Genomic DNA, 18321 nt, shown 5'->3' with positions numbered 1-18321 from the left:
GGCAATGGGAAAATGGTATTGTTATTTAGGTTTATAATTAAATATCAGAACACATAAATAGAATGTATTAATACATTATAGATAACTATTGAGATACGCTAGAACAACAGTAGTATACAACTAACAGTAATAAAACAAAGTTGGAGCCTTTTGTAAGACTGAAACAGACACTATTTATTCAAATGTGTTCTTTCCCTGAAGATTAGCATAACTTAGAATTTCAGGCTCAGAAAGGTCCTTCAAGAGACTGTGAAGTCCAGAAACAGCCCAGTCATAAATGAAATGCCCTACCAATGTCACAGATAGTAATGTCAAGCTAAGACTTGCTATATAGCAGGATGATAATAAAATATTCCATAAATACTTGCAACTAAGATCGCCCTCTGAGAATTAAATGAGTAAAATTATAGAAATCTACAAATATTACCATATAAACCAAAGAACCCTAATGGTTCCTGTCAAGTTTTATAAAGTTGACAGAATCAGTCATACAGATAGTGTGGATATAGTGAGATTTTAAACAACGTAACGTTTAAATGGCTCTTGCAATTGTAAAATAAAAGTTGATTCAAACATATTAGAGGGACTTCCCTGGTGGTCCAGTGGGTAAGACTCCACACTCCCAATGCAGGGGTCCCAGTTTGATCCCTGATCGGGGAACTAGATCCTGCATGCATGCTACAACTAAGAGGTTGCATGGTGCAACTAAGAAGTTCACATGCCACAACTAAACATCCCGCATGCCGCAACGAAGATCCCGCATGGTGCAACTAAGACCCAGTGCAGCCAAAATAAATAAATATTTTTTTTAAAAAACATACTAGAGGGAATTCCCTGGCAGTCCAGTGGTTAGGACTCTGTGCTTCCACTGCCTGGGGGCCAGGTTCAATCCGTGGTCAGGGAACTAAGATCCCGCAAAGTGCGTGGTGCGGCCAAAAAAAAAAGCAAATTAAAAAAAAAAAAACCATATTAGAAAGCACAGAGAACTATATTCAATATCCTGCGATAAACCATAATGGAAAAGAATATTAAAAAAGGAAGGTATATATATGTATAACTGAACCACTTTACTGTACAACAGTAATTAACACAACATTGTAAATCAACTATACTTCAATTTTAAAAAATACAAAAAAAAAATTAGAAAGGAAGAAAAAGGAGATCAAAAGTGTTAATCCACTAATCTTTCAGCTTTCACTGAAGCTGAAATTTAAGAGGCTTATAAAGAAACAGATTAAGAGTAAACAATGGGGGGGCTTCCCTCATGGCACGCTGGTTAAGAATCCGCCTGCCAATGCAGGGGACATGGGTTCAAGCCCTGGTCCAGGAATATCCCACATGCCACGGAGCAACTAAGCCTGTGCATCACAACTACTGAGCCTGTGCTCTAGAGCCTGTGAGCCACAATTAGTGAAGCCTGTGCACCTAGAGCCCATGCTCCGCGACAAGAGAAGCCACCGCAATGAGAAGCCCGCGCACCGCAACGAAGAGTAGCCCCCGCTCACCGCAACTAAAGAAAGCCCTTGGGCAGCAACAAAGACCCAAGGCAGCCAAAAGTTAATTAATTAATTTTTTTTTTTTAAAGTAAGCCATGAGGTTAGAATGCAAATAACCGCAATAAGTTATAAGGTTTATGAAAATAATATTTTAAATTCTCATTAAAAAACTAGATGAGGATTACAACTCAATTAGAGAAAGCTGGAGGAAATAATAATTAAGCTAGATTTAAACCTAAACACATAGAACTATATACTCTTTGTATTTTAAAAAAATCGTTGATAATTATTCATAACAACCAGCCACATATTTTCATTAAAGGAAATTTTTAAAATTTGGTACTTGTAAGATGTCACCACTTGGCTCTTGGGCCACCTGAACAAAACTAGCCCACTTTGTATCACACTTCCTATATATTTCTAAGTACATTTTAATCTGGATTCTGTCCCTACATGTCACTCCACTGTGATTTACTTAGCTGAGGTCACCACTGACATCCTACTGTCAAATCCAGTGGACTCCTGTAGGCTTTATGTTAACAATCTGTTACATCTGATATTATTAACCACTCTGTCATACAAAGTCACTATTCTTTGTGAGACCTTATCTTAGTTCTCCTGCTACAAGCTCACCATTTCTTCTCCATCTCCTACCATACTTCTTCATCTACCCATCCATTAAATGTTCTATCTTCACCCCACTTCTCCTTTTACTTTATGCCCTTCCTCTAGAAAGGCTTCTCTATTGGTTGCTTTAAACACTACCTATATAATAATGGTGGCAGCAGTGGTGGTGATGATGATGATAATGGTAACAATAGCTAACATTTATTGAACGGCATTATGTCAAATTACAATTAAATATAATGTTTATTACACGTCTCTCCCACCATGAATCCTCTACCCACCAGAAACATAAATCAAACTCTCTCCTAAATATATCCACTTAGATATCACACATTCATCTCATGCATGAACAAAACAACTCAATCTCTCCATCCCCTCTAACAGGTCCTCCCCCCTCCCATACTCCCTAACTCAGTTATAAATAACAACATCTAGTCATTCACCAAAACTAAACATTGGAATGTAATCCCTGACTCCTTTGCCCTTTTCATTAAATCAATCATCAAGTCTTACCTTTATAACACTGAAGTATTATTGAACTTTCTCCCATTCTCTCCTAACTGTAATGATTAGGTCACCATCTCTCAACACGTCTATCACTACAGCCTCCTCTAATTTATCTCTTCAAATTCCCTGACCTACTGCAGACACAGTGATTTATAGAATTCTAAACGTGAATCTGACCATGTCATCCGCCTGCTTATTAACCCCCCTCAAGTTGTCTCCATTGTCTGTAAAAGAGATGTGAGACATTCCAAGCTCTCTAGTAGCCAACAATATTAGCTAGCATATGGCAAATACATAAATTATCTCATTCAATCCTCACATTATAATATTCCTATTTTAATATTCCTACTATAATATTCCTATTTTATGCACAAGGAAACTGAGCTTCCACAGATTAAGAAATATAACCAAAGTCACACAACTACAAGTCACTCCAGAGCACAATCTTAACCTGTACTCTATAATGCCACAGTATATGAATCAATTTCTTTCTACATTTGTCTCCTCAATTACACTACTAGCTGCTTAAAGGCAAGAAACTTATTTAACACTGTAGTCCCAGTATTTGGAAAAATGCTGACCACAAAGCAGGTGCTCCAAAAAATGTATACTGAGCTCAAATGAACGGTTAAAAATGAATCCATGCTTAGGTAAGCCTCAGGAATACCATTTTCCTCAATATTCAAAGTCAGGTCTGGAGGTACTTCCCTGGTGGTCCAGTGGCTAGGACTCTGTGCTCCCAATGCAGGGGGCCTGCGTTCGATCCCTGGTTCGGGAACTAGATCCCACATGTCGCAACTAAAGGTCCCATATGCCACAACTAATGACCCAGTGCAGCCGAATAAATAAATAAATATTAAAAAAAAAAAAAAGACAGACCAAGGTTGTTTAAAAAAAAAAGTCAGGTCTGAAAATCAGAGAAGCCACAAGGAATACTGTCTTATAATATCTGGGGCAAAACGAAGTCTTCATAAATGAGTCTGTGTTCATTCAGCATCCATAATTTAGGTCTTATTTGAAGAAGCTCCAGAACAACTCAAAACCAATTACTTAATATGAAATAATATAAAGATTCAGAGTTTATTTCAAATTCAAATTTCAATACCAGTTTATTTCAAATTCTAAGAATCTAGAATTCATTAAAAAAAAATCAAAATAGCCGAAGACCATCTTTCTTTTAATGAAGGGCAAAGGTAACTAAGTTAAAGGAAATATTCAAAATTCAGTGGCCTTTCCAAATACCACGAATAACCTAAAAAAGTTATTGAAAAAAATTCTACTCACAATAGCAACAACTATATTTTAAAAATACCTAGAATAAACCTAACAAAAATGTACACTTATGAAGAAAACGAAATTTTGCAGTAAGACCTAAGCTACAGTGTCTAATACTATAACCACTAACCACATTACTATTTGAATTTAAATTAATTAAAATAAAATAAAATTTAAAAATTCAATACATCAGTGGTCAGACTTCCCTGGCGGTCCAGTGGTTAAGACTCTGTGCTTCCACTACAGGGGGCACGGGTTTGATCCCTGGTCGGGGAACTAAGATCCCACAGGCCTTGCGGTGCAGCCCAAAAAAAAAACACATCAGTTGCACTAACCACACTTCAAACATTCAAAGCTAAATGTGACTACTGGTTACCATATTGGAAAACACAGATATACAACATTTCCAGCACTGCAGAAAGTACTAGTGGACCGCTGCTGCAGAGACAGTAAGTTACCCCAGATTTCATTTTTACTTTTAATCGCTTCTACATGGTTTGAATTTTTTCCAAGAATCATTTATTTTTATAATTTTTGAAGCTAACAAATTTAGCAATGATCACTCCGTAAGATGTGTAAGTCTAAAAAAAAACTATTCATTTTGCAACCCTGTATTTAATGTACTTAGAGCCTATGTGTTATTGAAATATATAAAAGAATACATAAACTAAATGGAGAAATACATGTATAGATAGAAAAACTCATATGTTAAAGATCTCATTTTTCCCAAATTCATCTATAAAGGTAATGCAATTCCAAACAAAATCCCAGAAAGAATTTTTGTAGAACCTGACAAGCTTATTCTAAAATCTGTGGACAAAAGAAAAGAGCCAAGAACAACTAAGAAAATTCTTGAATAAAAATGAAGTGGAGGGACTTGCCCTATCAGACATCAAGACTTAGTGTAAAGCTTTAGTAACAAAATAAAAATAGGGCTGTATTAGTTCAAGGAGAGACAAACAGACCAGAAGGGGGGAAAAAAAAATTAAGAAGCCAGAAACCAAACTATAGCTAAATAAAAATTGGCATTGCAGATCAGTGGGTAGAAGTTGGCCTATTCACAATATAGTAATATAATAGCTGATTCCCTCAAAGGAAAACCTTTTTAAAAACTAGATCCCTACCTCACATCATATACAAAAATCAACTCAGGATCAATTAAGGACCTAAATACACAAAGCATAATGTTATAACTTGTAGAAGAAAATATTGCAAAGTAGCTATATCGAGACTTAACTACAAAAGTGTCAGAGCATCTCACAATTAGTTTTAAACAAAACAATGATACCTTTTAACTGTATATAAGGAGTCTCACTTGACACTCCAAATATTGTTTCACCTTCAAACCTAATATACATAATTTATCAAAGTAATTCATCGCAACTTATACAAATAATTCACCTGCAAATTTTTGGCATTGAATAATCAGTGTTGAAATTTATAACCAACTATTATTACTTTGAGTATTTTTGGAGTAAACATTAAGTAATATCTTTCATGCATGCTTACATTAACCAAGATTTACCTAAGGTTCATATCATTATATTATTAAGGATTTATGTCTGTGAGAGAAACACATTTCGTGAACTACTCTAGCTTCCCTTCTTAAAACTGAGTATTTTTATTTCTAATGATGATTTTTATTTCCCAATTACCATTTCATTAATTCTCTCATTCCTCTTACTTCTGTGGTATTTATCTGGTGTCAGGAAAAATTAAGGCAAATCTGTCTTACATACTCCTTCCCTCTGTTTTCCATCCCTATTAATACATTCCTTTCCTTTATTCCCCATAATTACACCAATACTCATCTGGAAGTATTTATATGTTCCATATTTCCTCCTCCCCTCACACCCACTGTTGTCTCTTCAATATGCTGGAAAAGATTATTCTCAATAGCCTACTTCCTACCACAAGTGTCCTACTTATTTTCAGTTGCAATATTTTGGCAAATTGGATACATCAAAGCTAACTAACTTAATTCTGCTTTTCTCAGATCCTAATTTTTTCTTATTCAAGGGAAAAACCAGCTTTACAATCTTCAAATAAAGACTAGCATACTCTAGAAGAAATTTAATTTTTGAATATCAAATAATTATCTAGTTGATATTTCTGAATCATGGTAATGCTTGCTCTATTCTGGAAACAGGTCAATTGTAGACAACATACCACCCTCCCAACATAAGAAGTGCATTGTTTTGAAAGTTCAGTCAAAAAGAGAATTGTTGAGTCTTTCAATCTCTCACAAAGAAATTATTAATCTACTCTGATGCACTAATTAAAACTAAATGTTAACAATTTTTGGAGCAAACTACACACATTTTTCTCATCTACACTATATCTATACTAAAAGGAAAATAGAATTTCATTAAGTTTATGAGCCTTTATGTATCTACTTAATTTACACTCAAAAAATCTGGATGTATAATTGAGTTTTTCACTTTCAAATTAATACTTCCATAGTAAGATAGTAGAAAATAAAGAATACAGGTTTTACAATTAAAACAAGCATGTATTTCAAATTACTGCACAATGACTGATACATTTTTTGGTATGAACAAATGTCTTAAGCTCTGTTATTTTTCACAAGGATAACTACCTCATAAAGTTGTCATGAGGACTAAACTAATACCATATAAAAACGTACCTAATACATATTGAATAAATGCTTTATTGTCAGATAATAATTGTTAAAAATTATTATACTCTTATTTTCCTCCTTACTCTTGAAAGTTTTTCAGATGGATTCTCCATGGCCCTTCTTTAGATTCAACCCTTTGTTGTATACCAGTCCAGTGTGCAAAGACCATTAGAATATGATGGTTCTTGTTCTTTAAAAAACTGCTCTGAAAAGCTTGACAAACATAGCATGTGAAAAATATATCTTCACAAAAATGTATGTGAAGAAAATATCAATTCTCTCATTAACTTTTAACACTGAACACTTAAAATTCCACTTTAAAAAGGCCTTTCATAAAAAAATGTTTTTCAGTCAAATGCTATTTACCAAGTGCCTAACATGTATCCAGCACCATGCTAAGGGTCATGTAAGAAAAAAGCATAGTGCAGTTCCTTTGCACCAAGAGCTTACTGTCTATAGAAAAGATTTACTAAGGTACTTTCCTTAATTGCCTCTCTCCCCAGCAATGTTTATAAACACTGCATGCAAGGCTTATACTATGGATATTTAATTATAAACCTAGTACAAAAAAAAAATATTGAGCTTCCTCTCAAGTAAGAAATTAGAAAGCAGAAGAGAGTAATGAGAGCCAAGAAAGTCAAAGGAAATTGTAAATTAAAGGGAAAAAAACCTCTCTTTTATTCAAAACACTGCTTGTCTGGACAAATCGTAAGTTAAGATCATCACATAAATTACACAAATTGTTAAATAGTTAAAACAAAAGATGAGGCCAGTAATCAACAAAAGATATGAACTAAAGGAAAGTAAGAAAATCATTTTTATTTATCCAGAGATTGCTCTGACATAGAAACCAGGCTTACCCATTTTGAATCCCCAAAATCTGGCACGTAGTTATTAATTCTTAGTTTGTACAATAGGTTTAAATTGTTAATAATTTAATCATCTGTTTAAAAAATAAAGGTAGTTAGTGTGGCATGGTAGAAAAAGGAACAAACAGGGTCAGGAGATACAGATTCCATCTCAGGCTTGCACTGCTAACTGTAATCAAGGGCAAAACATCTAACTTTGCTGAGCCTGTTCCTCTGTTGTAAAATGAATAAAGAGGACTAAATTATCTCCAAATTCCAATTTGTCTCAAAAATCCTATGAGTCCATGGTTATACATTTCCTGCTATAGTACATATAATAATAGTGAAATACACACACTCACACTCCTTGGACTTCCACTTATATATGGCAGAAAGATTATCTACTCTTCCTTCCAAGACTGTTAAAATGATAATAAAGGCACAAAAAAAGGCAAACACCTACAGGATCAAAAAGAATACTAATGTAATTAAGCGTTAATGGTCAAAAGGTTTCCACAAATTTTCAGAAAAAGGAAAGCAGCTGAGGAACTCAGCAGCGCTAAAGAAACTAAAATCTCATTTGCAACTGAAAGAGGCTACTTATGATAAGCAAGACTAGTCCACCTGCAGAAACCCTAAATCTCAGAGGATACAGATAAGGCATGGAGCTACAAGTAAGGAAATGGACTACCATCTCACCATCACAACTTACAATTCCTAAAGTAAATTAGAGATAAATTAGAGGTTTATTCCCTCAAGAAACCAAAGAGAAGCACCTCGGAACTAAGGAACAACAGGCAAACCAGGGGGAGTAGAGAGGGACAGGTGAAACTGCCTACTTAATTATGGTACCTCTAGCCCCCTTTCCCTGGCCAACTCAGAATAAAACAGCCAAGCTTAAACCTTCAGAAAGGAAAATGGAAGACTCTTCTGTAAAGAAACTGAACAGACTCTTTAGACGTCCAGATACTAACATTAAGGGTCACACCCCAGCCCCCCAAACTAGGTTTTTAGCATAACCAAGCCACAATAAAGTCCCATCAGTCAACAAGTCCAACCTGATAGGGACAGAGTAAAGGGACGAAGTAGGTAATTAAATAGTTAATCCTACTAGAGGACTGTAAGTAAAGAAAAAAGTATGGGAGACCCCTATAAGTTATTGATCACTCAAGAAAGAAGGTTTGCTTAACCACAAAACCAAGCTGGCTTGCTTAGCAACAAAACCATGCAACAGAAGCATGAGACATGCCCCCAAACAATAAAACAATGGTGGCATGAGACCCACATCCTGCTCAGTGAGCTCAGTAAGTTAATGACCCCTTGGACATGCTCTCTGCACACATAAAAAACAATAATTTATGGAAAGGTGACATTTCAAAGTGAAAGACCCTCATTGTACTGAGACACGGAATAATTTTTCCATAGTGCCATGACAGTCCCGGTTTGACCACGTAGGGACAAGAAAACTCCCCCGCCCGACACAGAGAAGGAACTGATGATGGAAGTGTGATGTCTACTCAAGAATGAGGAAGAAGGTGGTCTTCTCCCCCTCCCACTTTTTCTTTGATTATAAAACTGTAGCCCACTATGTTCTCGGGGCACAGCACCTTCTCACCTGCCCACTTGAAAGCCTCACAAGTGCCCTACTCTAATAACTCACCTCTTATCTATCATTTTGCCTCTCACTGAATTCTTTTTGCGCTGAGACATAAAGAACTGGAGCTCCTCGGAGCCCCCTGAAACGCCACCTAGCGGTTTCAAACCCACATATACCAACCTGCCAATGAGGTTTTGAATGTGGGGTATGGGTGTGTGTGTGTGTTTGAAAAAAAAATTTTTGGCTTTATTTATTAGTGCTCTTTGGCTATGTAACAAATTCACCCAAAACCTGGAAGGTTAAAACAACAGTCATTATCCCACACAGTTTCTGAGGGTCAGGAACCCAGGAGTAGCTTAGCTGAGTTTTTCTGGCTCAAGGTCTCTCACGTGGTTGCAGTCAAGCTGTCAGCCAGAGCTGCAATCATCTCAGGGCTCAACAGAGAATGGAGAATCTACTTCTCAGCTCACTTACATGGTTGTTGGCAAGTCTCAGTTCCTCACTAGCTATAGGCCTGAGGCCTCTACCTCCAGTCATTTGAGCCTCTCACAAGGTGTCTGAATGTCCGAGAGAGAGAAAGAAGAGAGCAGCCACAATGGAAGACACAGTCTTTTACAACATAATCTCTGAAGTAGGATACCATCACTTCTGCCATATGCCACTGGTTACACAGATCAGCCATGGTGCAATGTGGGAGGGAACTACTCAAGAGAATGCCAGGAAGAGGGGATCATCAGGAGCCATCTTGGAGGCTGACTATCATAGCCTGCCTTCTGGCCCCCAAGGATCCCTGCCTCCTATTTTTCAAATCCATGTGTAGTGCCCTCCCACATTATACCAGGTTTGGTTTGTATGACCAATAACAAGCATATGGCAAAAATGATGACATGTTACTTCCAAGAATAGGTTATAAAAAAGACTGCAGCTTCCATCTAGGGAAAATTACACTATTACTCTCTCTCAAGTCACTCACAATAGGGTAAACAGCTGCCACATTTTTAGGACACTCTGAGATTTATGAAGTGAGGGACTGAGGCCCTCACTCCAACAGCGCTTAAGAAACTGAGGCCAGCCAACAGTATCAACGAGCTTGGAAGCCACAGTTGAGCCTTGAAATTATTGCCACCCTGGCAAACAGACTGACTACAACTTCATCAGAGACCCTAAGCCAGAACCACCCAGAGATGCTACACTCTCAAATTCCTGACCCTCAGAAACTGTGTGAAAGACTAAATGTTTGTTACTTTAAGCTGCCAAGTTTTGTGGTTATGTATTACATAGCAATAGGTAACTATTATTACACAGCAACAGATAACTTCATTAAAGCTTTAAGAAAAAAAAGCTCATAAAAGCAATTAAGGATTGTTACAAAAATATTAAATTGTATAGAATATTGAAATAAAAGTACCCACCCTAGCCAACCCACCCTCCCATGACCACTGGAGTTTAGAACATATCCTTCCAGACTTTTTCTTATTCCTTTGCAAATAAACAGAATAAGCTTTTTTAATGTCTTACCCTTAAGTAAGAACAGACAGCCAAAGATCACAATGTTGGAGGAAAGTCACCATGAAGGAGAAAGGCCACAATAAACAACCAGAAAAGAGCAATCCACAGGGAACAAAGATAAAGCAGGAAAGAAAAGACATTCAAAAACCAAACAAAACCAACTCTAATCAATATACTTAGACAGACAAGGGAAAAAAATGCATCCATAACACAAGAACAAAATGTTACATAACGATAATTTACTAGTACCAAAGTCAAAAAAAAAATTCTAAAAGCTTCCATAGAGAAAAAACTGGTGATATAAAGAGATCTATTAGATGCTGGAAGACAATGGCACATGCCTTCAAAATTCTCAAAGAAAACTCTATACTAACCAATCAATAAGACGTGAGGGGGAAAAAAATTTAAAAGATCATCAGACATATACAAAGATTCAAAAAATTACCTTACATGTGCTTATGCACTCTTTCTCTGAAGGATATGCTATACACACACACACACACACACACACACACACACACACACACACACACACACACACACACACACAGAAAACCAATAAAGAAGATATGAGATAAAGGAAGACTGCTGTTTAAAAGGAAAAAAAAAAAAAAAAAAAGACAAGTCTAGCAACACAACCAGTTCAGTTTGGAGCACAAAGATGGAGAACTGAAGAAGGGAGGTCACCAGAGGAAAAGAGGTTGATAGACTTACTGATTTTGAGGAGGAGGGGTAGAGGGGAGAATGGTTATTAGGCACATGACAGACTTAATAGAGTGGCTATTGAAAATTTGAATAAGTGTATAGAAAATAGTGCAAATGAACACAGGATGCAATAAGTCACTGAAAGAAAAAAAAAGTTTTATAAGTAATCAAAGTCTACAAATCTGTTCACAATGATTACTGATCTGGTTTTTTTTAATTTTATTTATTTTTATTAATTATTTTATTGGCATAGAGTTGATTTACAATGTTGTGTTATTTTCCACTGTACAGCAAAGTGAGTCAGTTATACATATATATATATATCCACTCTTTTTCAGATTCTATTACCATATAAGTCATTACAGAGTACTGAGTAGAGTTCCCTGTGCTATACAGTAGGTTCTTACTAGTTATCTATTTTATGTATAGTAGTGTGTATATGTCAATCCCAATCTCCCAATTTACCCCTCTCCCCACCCCTTTCCCCCTTGGTAACCGTAGTTTGTTTTCTACATCTGTGATTCAATTTCTGTTTTGTAAATAGGTTCATTTGTACCCTTTTTTTAAATTTGTTTTAATGTAATATAACAAAATGGGGAAGATGAAGAAGAGGAAATGGTGTGAGTAAAAGAGAGCTAAATCCTTAGGTATCATAACAGAGACTATATATAATATCGAAATAGCTAGAGAGAGAGACCTCAGAAAGCCCTAAGCTTAGGACGGCTAGGTGGATGGGTATTCATGAGACATTAATCTCCAATTCACCTATTCTCCCAGTAAGCATTCAGGAATGCACAGGGGTTCTGACAAGTAACCAGAACCTGGTCAGCAAGGACAAAAGTAATCAGAAACCCTCCAACAATTTAAAAAAAAAAAAAAAAATCAAGAGAGTGTATAAATCCTGTTGAGAATGGCAAAAGCAAAGTTCTCAGAAGGTCAGAGGGAATCCTCTCCACCATCACCCAGTAACAAGATTTGGTCATCTACTCTCCTAGTGACTTGAAGACCAAGTGTGCCCCTCCACACAGTGCTATTGTATCCTCTATTCTGGAATCCTTCCTAATGGAATCATGTTCTTGTATCCTTTCCTTACATTAAAGGAACTTTTATCCTTTGCCTCTCCAATCAATCACCCTTATGAAAAATCACACAAATACTAGCATATTATTTAGAAATAGGCAGATAGCAGGAAAAAAACATCTAACAGAATTTAAAATCTTCTGGAAAAACAGCACTTATGCAGAATGGGGTAAAAGCAAGGGGAAAGATGCAAGATGCAGCAAAGAACTGATTTTTTCCTTAAAAACCTTCAGTACTAGCTTACTTTTTAACTAGTATTAGTTTTACAATAATTATTTTTTTAATTGAAAAGGCCAAATACTGTTTTTAAAAAACTCAGAATCACAAAAACAAATACTTTATAAGAATTTTAACAGTTAACTCATTTTTATAGTGTAAGATACTAAGTATATATTTAATTCATTTGTTATAGTACCTAGCAAATTGTTCCTGGATAATTTATTTTTACACAGTGCAAATATAAAACACTCATCTAAACATGGTCTAAAATGTAAGTTAAACATAGTCTGTTGAAATGATAAGGAACACTTTCAAGTGTATTATGGAAGAAATGGTCAGAATATAAGAAAGAGAATGCTCTACTTTTTATGATTAGAGTTCAAAAACGTGCTTTTTATCTCCAAGTACTGATTTCAAAAGTCAGTTTTACTGATTAAAACCCTCCCAAAATAAAAAAATAAGACTTCAGCTGGCCATTTAGGATCAGCTGCTAGTGAAACAAGCTATTTGAGTTCCCAATACTGTCAGCACACAGCTGCCAGATCATAATCACTCTGATCATATTTGCATGAACCTTTAAAAACATAGTATACAGTGAAAAAAAAAGCTTATTTCCTAAGACTACACATAGTATTATCCCATAAACACAAACATATACAATATCTCTCTGGGTTATACATAGATGTCTTGGGCATGTTCATCAAAACAGTTTAACACTGGTTACACGTCATAAAATTTCAAATTTTTTACTTTCTCTCTGTACTTTTATATGCTATTAGAATTTTTTTAAAACAGTGACAATCAATTAGTTGATTTCCTGGACAAAACATCTCACACTAAGCAAACAAAGGAGTTCTAACTTCAAACGCATAAATTCATGTCCATTGATTCTATTTTGTTTTATTTATAAAGCTTTCCTGACATGTAACTGACATACATCAATACATCTTACATATTTAAAGTATACAATTTGATAAGTTTTGATACATGTATATGCTCATCAAATCATTATACAATCAAGATAACGAACACACTCCTAAAAGCTCCCTCCTGTCTCTCTGTAATCTCTCCTTCCTGCCCTCCACCACACCCTGGCACATGCACAGGAAACCAATGATCTGCTTTCTGTCACTATAAATTGAATTCCCTATAATCTCAATATAAATGGAATGATACAGTATGTATTCTTTTTTGTCTGGCTTCGTTCAATGAACACAATTATTCTGAGTTTCATCCAAACAATACTCTATTCCTTTTTTATTTCTGACTAGAATTCTAATGTATGGGTAAACAATCTGTTTAATGATTCACCTGTTGATAGACATTTAGATAACTTTCAGGTTCTAGCTATTAAAAACAAAAATCACCACGAACATTAGTGAACACGTCTTTGTATGGACACACGTTTTCACTTCTCTTGGGTAAATATCTAAGAATGAAATGGTTTTATCAAATAGATGTGTGTTTAACTTTTTAAACTGAAAATTCAGTGCAGCATTTTAACTCCTCATGAGAAGAAAGTTGTAGTTCCTCCATTATCTAGCCAACATTTGGTATGCTCTGTTTTAAAATTTTAGCCATTCTAACAACTGTGTGGTAGTACTTCACTGTATCTTTAATTTACATTTCCCTAATAATGAAAGAGACTGAGTACATTTCCATGTGGTTATTTACCATCCATATATCTTTGGTGAATGTTCAAATCCCTTGCCCATTTTTTAATTGGGTTGTTTCTTTTCTGATTGAGTTTGGAGAGTTCATTATGTATTCTGACTGGTAGTCCTTTATCAGACATATGCTTTGCAAAGATTTTCTCCAAACCTGTGGTTTGTCCTTTAATTCTTACAACAGTGTCTTTCCAATAGTAAAAATTTTCATTTTGAAAAGGTCCAGCTTATCAAATTTTCTTTTATAGAACATACTCCTGGTGTTCTATATTTAAGAAATTCTGGTTTAAACCACAATCACAAAGATTTTCTCCTATATTATCATCCAGAAGTGTTATACTTTTAGGCTTGACATTTAGTTCTATCAGTTAATTTTGTATATGGTACAAAATACAGATCCAAATTCATTTTTATGCATGTTGATATCCAATTGTTCCAGCACGATTTGTTGAAAAGACAATCCTTTCTCCACTGAACTGCCTTGCACCTTTGTCAAAAATCAGTCATCCAGGGACTCCCCTAGTGGCACAGTGGTTAAGAATCCGCCTGCCAATGCAGGGGACACGGGTTCGAGCCCTGGTCCAGGAAGATCCCACATGCCGCTGAGCAACTAAGTCCTTGCGCCACAACTAATGAGCCTGAGCTCTAGAGCCTGCAAGCCACAACTACTGAGCCCGCGTGCCACAACTACTGAAGCCCGTGCTCCACAATGAGAAGCCATGGCAATAAGAAGCCCACGCACCGCAACGAAGAGTAGCCCCCGCTCGCTGCGACTAGAGAAAGCCCGCGTGCAGCAACGAAGACACAACGTAGCCAAAAATTAATTAATTAATTAATTTTTTAAAAATCAGTCATCCATTTCTGTGTGGGTCTATTTCTGGACTTTCTATTCTATGCCATCAACCTTTACACTGATATCACTGTTTTGATTACTGCAGCTTTATAATAATTCTAGAAATCAGGTAGTAGCTTTTTTTGTAGATTCCATCAGTTATTCTACATAAATGATCATGCCTTTTGGAAATAAAAACAGTTTATTCCTTCCTTTGCAACCTGGATGTCTTTTACTTCTTCTTGCCTGATTGTCCTAAACAGAATCTTCAGGACCACTGTATACATTTTGAAGTGGTCAGAGCGGACATCCTTGAATTGTTTCTGATCTTAAGGGAAAGCATGCAGACTTTCACCATTAGGAATTATGTTATTAGTAGGCTTTTCCCTAACCTAAATTTTATGAGGTTAAAGGAGTTCCCTTCTATTCTAAGAATGCTATAAGAAACTTTATCAGGAATAGATAGTAGTTTTGGCGAATGGTTTTTCTATCTATTGAGATGGCTATGTGATTTTTCTTTCTTTAGTTTGTTAATAGAGTTAAGTGCTCTAATTACATTCCAAATGTTACACCTACTCTACATTCTTAGTACACTATTTAATTCTGAAAAAAGGGATAAATACGGTGATACTAGTATTAAGTATGTTTAAGTGATTTTCAATCTTCACTACCACTTTGTATTCAAAGTTGGTAAGACAATTATAGATAGCTAACAGAATGAAAACATATCAATCTTTATTAAAATAAAAGATATAGTTAAACAGAAGTTAGAAAGTAAAAAGTTAAAAGTTAGAGTAAAAAAAAAAAAGTTAGAGTAGAAGTTAGAGTCAGGAGTTAAAGTAGAAGGTTAACAGAACTTAAAAGTAGGGAAGCAGCAGATGGATGAATAGAGGCACTTCTAATTCTATATAATGAGGAGTCTAAGGATCCTATTGAAAGTTGATACAAGAAAAAATTTTAATGTGTGTATATTACATCATTTAAAAGTACAAGGTAACCAGAAGTAAAACCATTACCATAATTGTATGCAGGAGTGTTTCTGATTAGCAAAGTATATTTTAAAAATTTGTATCTGAATTTCTTAGGATAAGACACATTCTCCAGTTAGCCCTTGGCGCCTCAACCTATTTCCTATTATATTACAATAGGCCAAATTTACACATTTATAAATTCTTGCCTGATCCTTTGACACTTGAGTTTATACAGATAAAGAGTTATAGAGATAATCTCCAAGACATTAAAAAAAAAATTTGTTAAAAATGGTTATCCCCCAAAATCAGTTGTATTTCTATGTATTAGCAATGAACAATCCAAAAATGAAATTAAGAAAACAATTCCATTTACAGTAGCATCAAAAATAATGAAATACTTAGGATTAAATTTAACCAAGGAAATGCGAGACTTCTAAACTTAAAACTACTAAACACTGTTGAAACAACTTAAAGAAAGACATCTCCTGTTCATGAATTGGAAGACTTAATATTGTTAAAATGGCAATGCTTCTAAAACTGATCTACAGATTCAGTGCAATCCCATTCTAAATTCCAACTGCCTTTTTTACAGGAATGGACAAGTTGATCCTAAAATTAATATGGAATTGCAAGGGACTCTGAATAGCCAAAACAACCTTGAAAGACAACAAGTTGGAGGGCTCACACTTCCTGACTTCAAAACTTACTACAAACCTACAGTAACCAAAACAGCATGGTACTGGAATAAGGACAAGCATACAGACTTATGGAATAGAACCGAGAATCCAGAAATTAACCCAAACACCTATGGTCAACTGATTTTTAAGAGGGCCAAGACCACTCAGTGGGGAAAAGAAAATGCTCTTCAACAAATGGTGTGGGGACAACTAGATTTCCACATGCAAAAAAAATGAAGTGAACCCTTACCACACATCTGATACAAAAATTAACTCAAAATGGATCAAAGCCCTAAATTTAAGAGCTAAAACTAAAACTCCTAGAAGAAAACATAGGCATAAATCATTGTGACCTTAGATTTAGCAACAGATTTTCAGATATGACAGCAAAAGTACAGCAACAAAAGAAAAAATAAACTGGACTTCATCAAAATTTAAAACTTACACATTAAATGATACTCTCAAGAAAGTCAAAATAAACCACAGAATAGGAGAAAGTGTCTGCAAATCATAAATCTATTAAGGGTCTAGTATTAAGAGTATATAAAGAATTCTTACAACCACAACAAAAAACAATTTTAAAAATGGGTGAAAAAAAAAAAAAAAAAAGGGTGAAGAACTTCAATACACATTTTTCCAAAAATATACAAATGGCCAATAAGCACATGAAAAGATGCTCAGCATCATTAGTAATTAGAAAAATGTAAATCAAAACCACAATATTACTTTACACCCACTAGGATGGCTATAATTTTATTTTTTCTCCTTTTTTTTTTTCTGGCCATGCCACGCGGCATGTGGGATCTTAGTTCCCCAACCAGCGATCGAACCCGTGACCCATGCAATGAAAGCACAGTCTTAACCACTGGACCACCAGGGAAGTCCCAGGATGGCTATAATTTTAAAAAGGGAAAAGACCACGTTTTGGTGAGGATATGCTTCCTCAAAAAGCAAAACACAGAATTACCATCTGACTTAGCAATTCCACTCCAATATATATACGCAAAAGAAATGAAAATATATACCCATGCAAAAACTTGTACATGAACGTTCACAGCAGCTTTCTTCATAATAGACAAAAACCGAAACAATCCAAGTGTCCATCAACCAATGGCTCCACCAACTGATGAATGCATAAATGAACTGTGGTATATACAAACAATGGAGTATTATTCTGCCTTAAAAGGAATGAAGTACTGACACATGCTACAACATGGATAAGAGAGGGCAGGAAGAATATGTAGGACACAATTCAAACACCATGAATCTCCACTATTTCCCCCTAATAATAACTTCTGATGATACATGGAAGAGCACTGAAAAACATCATGTTAAGTAAAATAAGCCAGACACAAAAGGCCACATATTGTATGTCTCCACTTATATGAAATAAAATATCCAGAACAGGCAAATCCATGGAGACAGAAAACAGACTGGTAGCTCCCAGGAGATTGGGGAGAGGTGGGGAGGGCAGGTGGGAATACTGAAAAGACCACTTAATGGCTACGAGTTTCTTTTTGGGGTGATGAAATGTCCTGGAGTTAGATAGTGGTGACGGTTGCACAACACTGCAAATGTCCTAGCAGTCACTGAATCATACACTCTAAAATAGTTTAAATTATGATTTAATTTTAAGTAAATTTTACCTCAATAATATTTTTTTAAAAGTG

General features: G+C 35.4%; 1 protein-coding gene across 4 annotated transcripts in view; it reads right to left on the bottom strand.

The window, feature by feature from the left end:
* ADK (adenosine kinase) overlaps window positions 1–18321 on the bottom strand; it is a 511904-nt gene that overhangs the window by 448447 nt on the left and 45136 nt on the right. The window lies entirely within an intron of this gene.

Source organism: Eschrichtius robustus, chromosome 7 (assembly GCF_028021215.1).
Source record: "Eschrichtius robustus isolate mEscRob2 chromosome 7, mEscRob2.pri, whole genome shotgun sequence".
NCBI lineage: Eukaryota > Metazoa > Chordata > Mammalia > Artiodactyla > Eschrichtiidae > Eschrichtius > Eschrichtius robustus.
Note: the sequence above shows the minus strand (reverse complement) of the source record. Positions and strands in the feature narration are given on the sequence as shown.